Source organism: Palaemon carinicauda, chromosome 44 (assembly GCF_036898095.1).
Source record: "Palaemon carinicauda isolate YSFRI2023 chromosome 44, ASM3689809v2, whole genome shotgun sequence".
In the NCBI taxonomy this organism is placed as follows: domain Eukaryota; kingdom Metazoa; phylum Arthropoda; class Malacostraca; order Decapoda; family Palaemonidae; genus Palaemon; species Palaemon carinicauda.
In genome coordinates this window covers 1,095,921-1,105,196 of record NC_090768.1, presented here as the reverse complement: position 1 = coordinate 1,105,196, position 9,276 = coordinate 1,095,921, and positions in this window count along the sequence as shown.

The following is a 9,276-nucleotide window of genomic DNA, read 5'->3' as shown; positions in this document are numbered from 1 at the left end:
TTCGTTATGATCAGAGATAAACGTAAACAAAACATTGGTTGTCGTTTTCTATTGTGCTTTTTGGCGTGTTTAGGAAACGCATGATATAAAATCGCCTTTATTTTGATAATTTTGGATTTTCATTCATACAACAAAAGCTAGTCTATAGAGTGATGGTTTTGCTATTCACCAGTTGTCTTAAACAATAGATATGACAAACATTAAAATTTGTCTGTATTTTGGGTCGTGTTATAACGGGAAATATACAGTGTTTACACCCATCCTGGTTGTAATTTTAACCATTTTTCAAGTTATAGAACTTTAAAGGATATTAAATGTTTGATTTATTTACAAGAACAATTTGATATTATAAAGAAATACAGTACAGTACAAAGAAAGTAATGGAAAAGGGTAGTACAGTGAACCCTCGCTACTTCGCGGTTCGACCATCGCGGATTCACCACTTCGCGGATTTTTTCCATAACCCATATATATACAGTAATATATATATATGTATGCATGTATTTATGTATATATGTAGGTATGTATATGTGTATACATATAAATATATATATATATACACACACACACACACATATATATATATATATATATATATATATATATATATATATATATATATATATATATATATATATCTAAAGTAGGAAGATGTGATGTAGTTCTAAAGGAAAAGTATGGGAAATATCTCTGGGTAATAAGCAAAGCTCTACCTCCAGTTTGTTTCTACATTATGATCAGAGATAAATGTAAACAAAACATTGGTTGCCATTTTTTATCGTGCTTTTTAGCATGTTTAGGAAATGCATGATATAAAATCACCTTTAATATTTGTGCCTGTTTTAGTTTAGGGTACTGTAGTACATGCATTAAGTGTTCTGTACATTAAAGGGTAGTTTGTTAACAGTACTACGTACAAGGGAAGGTTTTAAAAGTCTGAATATACATGTTGAATAAATAGGTAAATATGGTGTCACTACTTCGCGGATTTTCACCTATCGCGGCCGCGACTGGAACCTATCTACCGCGATAAACGAGGGTTCACTGTAAACATGTTTGATTAAGCAAGTTGCCGGTTGCCGTGGCCAAATGTAATTATTTCTGTTAGTTGTGTGTTTCGAAATCTGCGATTTTCCATTTATACGAGGTCATTCATCAACCAAATTCTCGCATAATTCGGGACCCTACTTCATACATATATGTATATATAAACATACATATACTGTACATATACATATATATACATTATTACAGTATATATATATATATATATATATATATATATATATATATATATATTGTGACGTAATTGTGCAGATTACGATCTTTAAAGAAAGCATCAATCGGACTCTCCACTTGACACAGTGACTTCGTGTCAATCCAGAGCGTCTAATTGACACTCAGAATTCTTTTATATGACTGAACCTGTTAATATTATTAACGGTTCAAAATACCCGAGTTCATTTATATTATTTTGGAGCTGCACCTCGTTGGAACATTTGAGTTAGTGTAAGAACAATTTGGTTTCTCCTTAGTCTAATCACGGACAAAAGAAACTCTGTTGTAATAATCTAATACATAACTAGTTTTATTCTTACCAGGCGAACAAAAAAAAAGAAAAATGTTTGTAAAATTCTTAAGGAGAAAACATACAATGACAAGTCAAAGTAGAATATGTTTTCGAGTTTATAGTTAATAAATCAAAAAATGATTAAAGTAAAAAAAACGAAAAGACAAAATACTAAGCTCAATTCTCTCTAGCAATCCAAAAACATTCAGATGCAAAAATAATAATAAAAGAAAGAAGGTATCACTTAATTTCTATTTTCTGAAAATCACTCAGTATAATAAAACTACAGAACATAAATGTCAAAAGAATAATTATGGTAAAAGAAAAAAAAAGTACACGGGTGATCACATAAAAACAAAAAGAAAATAATGTTCGCAGTTGTTTTTGGCTGTTTCTCTATGTGCCTCAACAACAAAAGAAAAACCCTCACTTCGCACTTCAAAGTTGATAAAAAAAAAGAAAACTCTATTTTCACTTGAACATAAGAGAACTTGGTTTACGCTCCTCCTTTTAAGATAAGAAAAACAAAATGATGTTGGGTGCGAATAGGTTGTCACATTATTAACGAGAAAATTATTCCCACAGTTATCTACAGCTTCACTCTCCTAGAATTCCCATCAATGTAACCTTTTCAAAATTTGGCACTTGTTAACTCTCTCCCTCTCACAGGTATCAGTACTTATCTGAAGCCTCATCAAAGCAGGGGTTCGTGTAACGTTGTTTCTTCACAGCAGGTTTTCTGGGGACCTCAGTACCTCCAACTGGACTCGGGGGGGGGGGGGGGGGGGGTGATTGTTGAGTTCTTCCTTGAGTTACACATGAGTTTTTCTTTTAGCGACTCATGCGGAGTTCGAGCCTATTAAGTTTGAGGGGAGCAGACACTGGCTCCTCTCTCTCTCCCGATTCTTGGGTAGGAGCTGCTTCTGCTAACACCCTCGGGCTGGAACTAAATTCTTCTTTCGTTTCAGGCCTTAGGCTGGGCAGTGAGATTTTTGGGCCATCCCCTTTTTTCTCTTGATTGGGTAATCTTGACTTCCGGGGGCGGTCTTCATGTCTTGAGGTCCAATGACGTCCATGACCCCACCTTCCTTTTCCGCGTGTTGGCCAATCATGACCAGGTGTCCTCTTCCTTGTGGGCACTATGTCCTCTCTCTATGAGAACCCTTGTTCTCACATCTGGCTTATATCTTGTGGCTGACCTGGGAAAGAGGGGAGAATCAAGTGCTTGACAAGTTGATAGCCTGTGTAATGTAGACCAGGCCTCCTTTGTTAGTTGAGGCCTATCTTAAGTTACATAGACGGGAAAACCATGAGAGCAGAGCCGTTTCAAAAAATAAACTAAAAGAATTATGAACTGCTAAAAGTTTTTCTTTTGGAGGGTAGAACTCCCTCACTTCACACTTCCCCCCTTAAAAAAAAGATTTCCTGCTCAATGAAAAGGAAATCGTCTCCCATTTAATCAGTAACTGAACTCACAGCTTGGCTCTCACGAAAAAGGTGAAATTACAACTAACAGACAAAAAAAAAAAAAAAAACGACAGTTATAACTATTCCTAAACTACTTTCATACACCCTAACTCTAATTATCCGTGAAAGGCTGTCTGCTAGAATGTTCTGAGTCCCTGGAATATGCAAAATATTCAAATTTACTTCTTGCAGCCGTAGGCTCCATTTGAGTAGTCTGCGGTTCTTGTTTTTCATTGCATGTAAGAATGTTAAGGGATTGTGAGCTATAAAGATGTTAGTAGGCAATGAATTAGATTGAAGGTAAATAGAGAAATGTTCTACGGCAAGTACTAAAGCCAATAGCTCCTTTTCTACAGTGGCATAGTTCTTTTCATGCCGGTTAAATTTCTTAGAGAAGTATGCCACAGGGTGTTTCATGTTTTGATCATCTTCCTGCAATAAGACTGCACCAGCCCCATGATCACTGGCATCTACTGCTACTTCAAATTCTCTGTCAAAATCTGGTGCTTTCAGCACAGGTGATAGACTTAGCAAACTCTTAAGGGAGTCAAATGCGTCTTGACAGTGGTTAGACCAAACATACTTGTTATTCTTCTTGAGAAGATTAGTGAGAGGCAAGGCAATGGTAGAGTAATTCTCACAGAACTTTCTGTAATAGCCGGTCATTCCCAAGAACCGACGCAATGCTCGGCGGCTTTGCGGGACTGGAAATTGTTGAATGCTCTCAACCTTTGCCTGCACTGGGCGAACAGATCCTCGACCTACTATATGACCCAAGTAGGTGACTGTCGTCTGTCCAAAATCACACTTGGAGAGGTTGATTGTCAAGTTGGCCTCTGCTAAACTCTGGAAAAGGGCTTTTAGTCTCTTCAGGTGTTCTTTCCAAGAGTCACTGTAGATAACAATGTCATCCATATATGCGACAACACCTTCTATGTCCTGTACCAGACTGTTGATCATCCGCTGGAATGTCGCAGGAGCATTTCTCATCCCAAAGGGCATCACATTATATTCAAATAATCCTTGAGGTGTTACAAAAGCTGAAACCCTTTTGGCTCTCTCAGTGAGCGGAACACACCAATATCCCTTCAACAAATCACACTTGGTGATATATTTAGCATTCCCGATGGTATCCACGCAGTCGTCTATACGTGGCAAGGGAAAAGAATCTGGCTTTGTGACGTTGTTCACCTTCCTATAGTCAGTACAGAATCTGACTCCTCCATCAGGCTTTTCCACTAACACACACGGTGAACTCCACTGTGAGGAACTCTTCCTAATAATCCCATGCTCGAGCATGTAATCAATTTCTTTCCCAAACAGTTCTCGCTTCTTTGGTGATACTCTACGCGTGTTGACGGACTGGGCGTGCATCTCCCACGTCCACATCATGTTCCATTACATTTGTCCGGCTGGGAACATCAGGAAACAGCACTGCGTACTCTTCCACTAAAGCTTGGACATCCTCTTGCTGCTGGGGAGCTAGATGAGAGACCTTGGTCTTGAAGTCTCTGAGAACCTCAGAATTCTTAAGTCAGGCTTCGAGTGGCATGCCCTTGAAACCGTTTTTTTCCTCTTCTTCACCAGAAGCATTCTGTTCTTCCTCCTCTTCTTCACCTTGAGGGTTCTGTTCTTCCTCCTCTTCTGTTTGCTGTGCCTGTCTCCTTATTACTGATACATGAACAGGCACAGTGACTGGTGATGGCTTTTGGGCAGTGGCATTACCACTGGTATTCCGAACAACATATGGTTTCATCCTGTTGACGTGACACACCTGGTGTTCCTTTCTTCGGTCCGGTGTCCCTACCACATAATCCAATTCGCTGAGCTTCTTCACGACCTTATATGGCCCCTGGTACTTGGCCGCTAAGGGACTACCAGGCACAGGTAGAAAGATGAGCACATCATCTCCCACTTGGAATTGTCGTGCTTCTGTCCTGTTTGCTTTGTCATACCAGGCTTTCATTTTTTCTTGAGACTTCTGCATTTCCTCATGAGCCAATTGGCAGACCTCGCGCAAGCGTTGTCGGAACTTCACCACATAGTCTAGCACATTGGTACTTTGTTCCTCATGGGTCCATATCTCCCTCAAAAGTTTGAGAGGTCCACGCACTTGATGTCCAATGACCAGTTGAAAGGGGGAAAACCCCAGAGATTCTTGCCATGAATCTCGAATAGCAAACATCTCGTGTTTTCTGGTCTTCACAGTATGCACGTAATGCATTTTTGAGCGTGCCATGAAACCTTTCCAAAGCACCTTGAGACTGTGGGTGATAAGCAGAGGACATTATGTGCTGCACTCCTAACTCCTTAAGGGTGCCTTCAAAGACTTTCGACATGAAGACACTACCTCTGTCAGTTTGAATAACCTTTGGCAACCCGAATGTGGTCACGAACTGTACCAGAGCCCGCGACACATTGGGACTCGTTGCTGTCCGCAACGGGTACGCTTCAGGGAAGCGTGTCGACGCACACATTAGCGTCAACAAATGGGTGTGGCCCTTCTTTGTCTTTGGCAGAGGTCCGACAATATCCATGATGATCTTGGAGAAGGGTTTTTCCACCACTGGGATGGGTTGCAATGGTGCCTTTCGATGATTTGGATCCTTTTTACCTATCACTTGGCACGAGTGACAACTACAGCAATATTCTGCAACTCCTCTGTTCAAATTTGGCCAATAAAATTCCCGGGAAATTTTCTCATGCGTTTTGCGTACTCCTAAATGTCCTCCCATTGGTTGTTCATGAGCCAACCTTAAAATCTCCTCTCGGTACTGTGGTGGCACTACCACCTGATATAGAATGGTCGTCCATTCAGCATCAGCAGGCACTTTCTTAGGCCGCCATTTGTGCATTAGGACATCATCCTTTAAATAGTAACCGGAGGGTTCAGCCTCGAGTTCGCTCAGGGATCCAGCTTCATCCCTTATCCTTGCAAGTTCTGAGTCTTGTTTCTGAGCCTCAATGAGCGACTCCCTCGAGTATTCTGAACATAATAAACCAGGCTGCACCACTCCCCTGAGCATTTGGGGAAAAGTACCCACAAGCGCCCCGGTAGGAACATTATCTCTGTCCTTTTCCTGTTGGGTGGTACTAGCACGGGTAATAGCACATGCTGGATACTCATTTTGTTCAATCTTCACCTCCCCTTCATTCTTGTCAGCATGAATTTGACATGATGCTGTGCAACATCGTTGTCCAGCTATGTCATTTCCTAACAATAACTGTACCCCTTGCATGGGTTCCTCTTCCACCAAAGCAACTGGAAATGTACCGGAAATAAAAGAAGAGCTTAAAGTCACTGCATATAAGGGCAATTCCTCTCTTCCCTTAATGTAGCGAACCATGACAGTTTCTCCCAAGGCGGACGATTCATCGAAGGGTAAGACTGCTCTGTGCAAGACAGTCTGCTCAGCTCCAGTATCACGCATAATCCTTATCTGTACAGGCTTGGTACCTTGGTGCTGCAGAGACACAGATCCAGCATGAATGAAGGCTTCCTGTCCTTGCCTTATGGCCATGTCTCTCTTCTTCATCATCCCTTGGCATGATGTCTGTCTTCTCATAACCTCATTAACATTAAGTGCTTGGTCGTCCTTCTTGTGATTTTGATTAGAGGACTTCTTTCCCCCTGGTCCATAATTTCCTTTGAGCCAGCACCAGCTAACGTCGTGTCCGAGTTTGTGACAATAGGAACACTGTCTTACTTGGGGAGCCGAAGGGTAGGCTCCATTGTTTTTACTTCCAGTGTTTTTAGCACTGCCATGTGTAGGGTTTCCGCCTACTCCTTTCCCTGATGGAGGATACGATGGTGCCGGCCCTCTGGGGCTCCAATTACTCTGAAATGGCCTGGAAGGCTGGTTTGGCTGAAATGAAGGAGGGCACCATCTTGAGCCAGAAGAGCCCCTGATCTTTTCCTTCAGTGTATACTCATCTGCCATTATAGCAGCCTGATCAGGGTCAGTGATATTTCGATCTTCGATATATTGCCGAGTGGCTGGTGGCAACATTAGCAGAAACTGCTCTAATCCCATGAGCTCTATTATCCTGTCGAAGGTCTTGTTATTTCCAAGAGAGGCCTCCACCCACCTGTCACGGCTAATCTTCATTTGTCTCCAATACTCTGCATAGTTTTCTGATCCTTTCCTCAAGTTCCTGAACTTCTGGCGATAAGCCTCAGGCACAAGTTCGAAAGCTTTCAAGATCCATGCCTTTACCCGGCGATAATCGTGCGCAACAGGGTCGGATACTGCATTGTACGCATCCACTGCTTTCCCGGTTAACTTTATGGGCAACAGGCGAGACCAGGAGTCCTCTGGGATCTGGTAACTTTTCATTATTTTCTCAAACGACAGGAAGAAGCCTTCAGGATTCTTTTCATCATAGGATGGAAGGAGTCCCGCCATATCTTTTTCTGAAAACCCTCCCATGGGTTGTGCCCTTGGGGGTCTTGAATCCTGACGGTGTCTCTCCAACTGAGCTCGCAGTGAGTTAATCTCGAGCTCAGTTGCTTTAAATTTCATTTTCATACTCAACAACTCTTCTGACCTCTGAACTACTTCATGAGATTCAACTTCAGCTGGACTTGAAGTTCGGTAGGCAGTCTGGCTTGATGACATGGCTGATGGTAATATTGGCACTGCTGCTGCTCCTCCCATAACAGAGTGTTCTCGGGTTATGGAGTGATCTTCGTCCCTATCTTCAATTGCTATCTCCAACTCACGCTCTTCATGACGCCTATTAAATTCACTCTCTAAGGCATCTAGAATCTGTTGTCTTTTACCTGCATTTTGGATATTATCTACACGTGAGCTCACTTCAATTAGCTCTGCTGGGGAGAGTTGCCTTAACAAAAAGTCATTCGGTTCCTCTAGGAACCTAGAAACTCTATCTGAATTTTCGTCTCCCATGACCGAAACGATAGAACCTTGAACCTTGAATGTACTTACAGCTGCTTGATAAGAGAAAAAAAAATCAAGACTTCTGGTCAGCCAATTTCACACTATGAAATCAACAGAATACAATCAAATCAGGTTGCATAACAACCAAGATCAAAGATCACCACAATGATTTCGAAAATCAAATTTCCGACCAACCGAAGCAACTCTGAAACAAAAACTGTTTCTGGAGCAATTAGCAAAAGTAAAAAAAATAACTTATATTCCAACACAAAAGAATATGAACAAAAGGTAAGTAAAAAAAAAATATATCCCGGACACAGGCCCCCACTTTAAAGATGTGACGTAATTGTGCAGATTACGATCTTTAAAGAAAGTATCAATCGGACTCTCCACTTGACACAGTGACTTCGTGTCAATCCAGAGCGTCTAATTGACACTCAGAATTCTTTTATATGACTGAACCTGTTAATATTATTAACGGTTCAAAATACCCGAGTTCGTTTATATTATTTTGGAGCTGCACCTCGTTGGAACATTTGAGTTAGTGTAAGAACAATTTGTTTTCTCCTTAGTCTAATCACGGACAAAAGAAACTCTGTTGTAATAATCTAATACATAACTAGTTTTATTCTTACCAGGCGAACAAAAAAAAAGAAAAATGTTAAGGAGAAAACATACAATGACAAGTCAAAGTAGAATATGTTTTCGAGTTTATAGTTAATAAATCAAAAAATTATTAAAGTAAAAAAAACGAAAAGACAAAATACTAAGCTCAATTCTCTCTAGCAATCCAAAAACATTCAGATGCAAAAATAATAATAAAAGAAAGAAGGTATCACTTAATTTCTATTTTCCGAAAATCACTCAGTATAATAAAACTACAGAACATAAATGTCAAAAGAATAATTATGGTAAAAGAAAAAAAAGTACACGGGTGATCACATAAAAACAAAAAGAAAATAATGTTCGCAGTTGTTTTTGGCTGTTTCTCTATGTGCCCCAACAACAAAAGAAAAACCCTCACTTCGCACTTCAAAGTTGATAAAAAAAAAGAAAACTCTATTTTCACTTGAACATAAGAGAACTTGGTTTACGCTCCTCCTTTTAAAATAAGAAAAACAAAATGCTGTTGGGTGCGAATAGGTTGTCACATTATTAACGAGAAAATTATTCCCACAGTTATCTACAGCTTCACTCTCCTAGAATTCCCATCAATGCAACCTTTTCAAAATTTGGCACTTGTTAACTCTCTCCCTCTCACAGGTATCAGTACTTATCTGAAGCCTCATCAAAGCAGGGGTTCGTGTAACGTTGTTTCTTCACAGCAGGTTTTCTGGG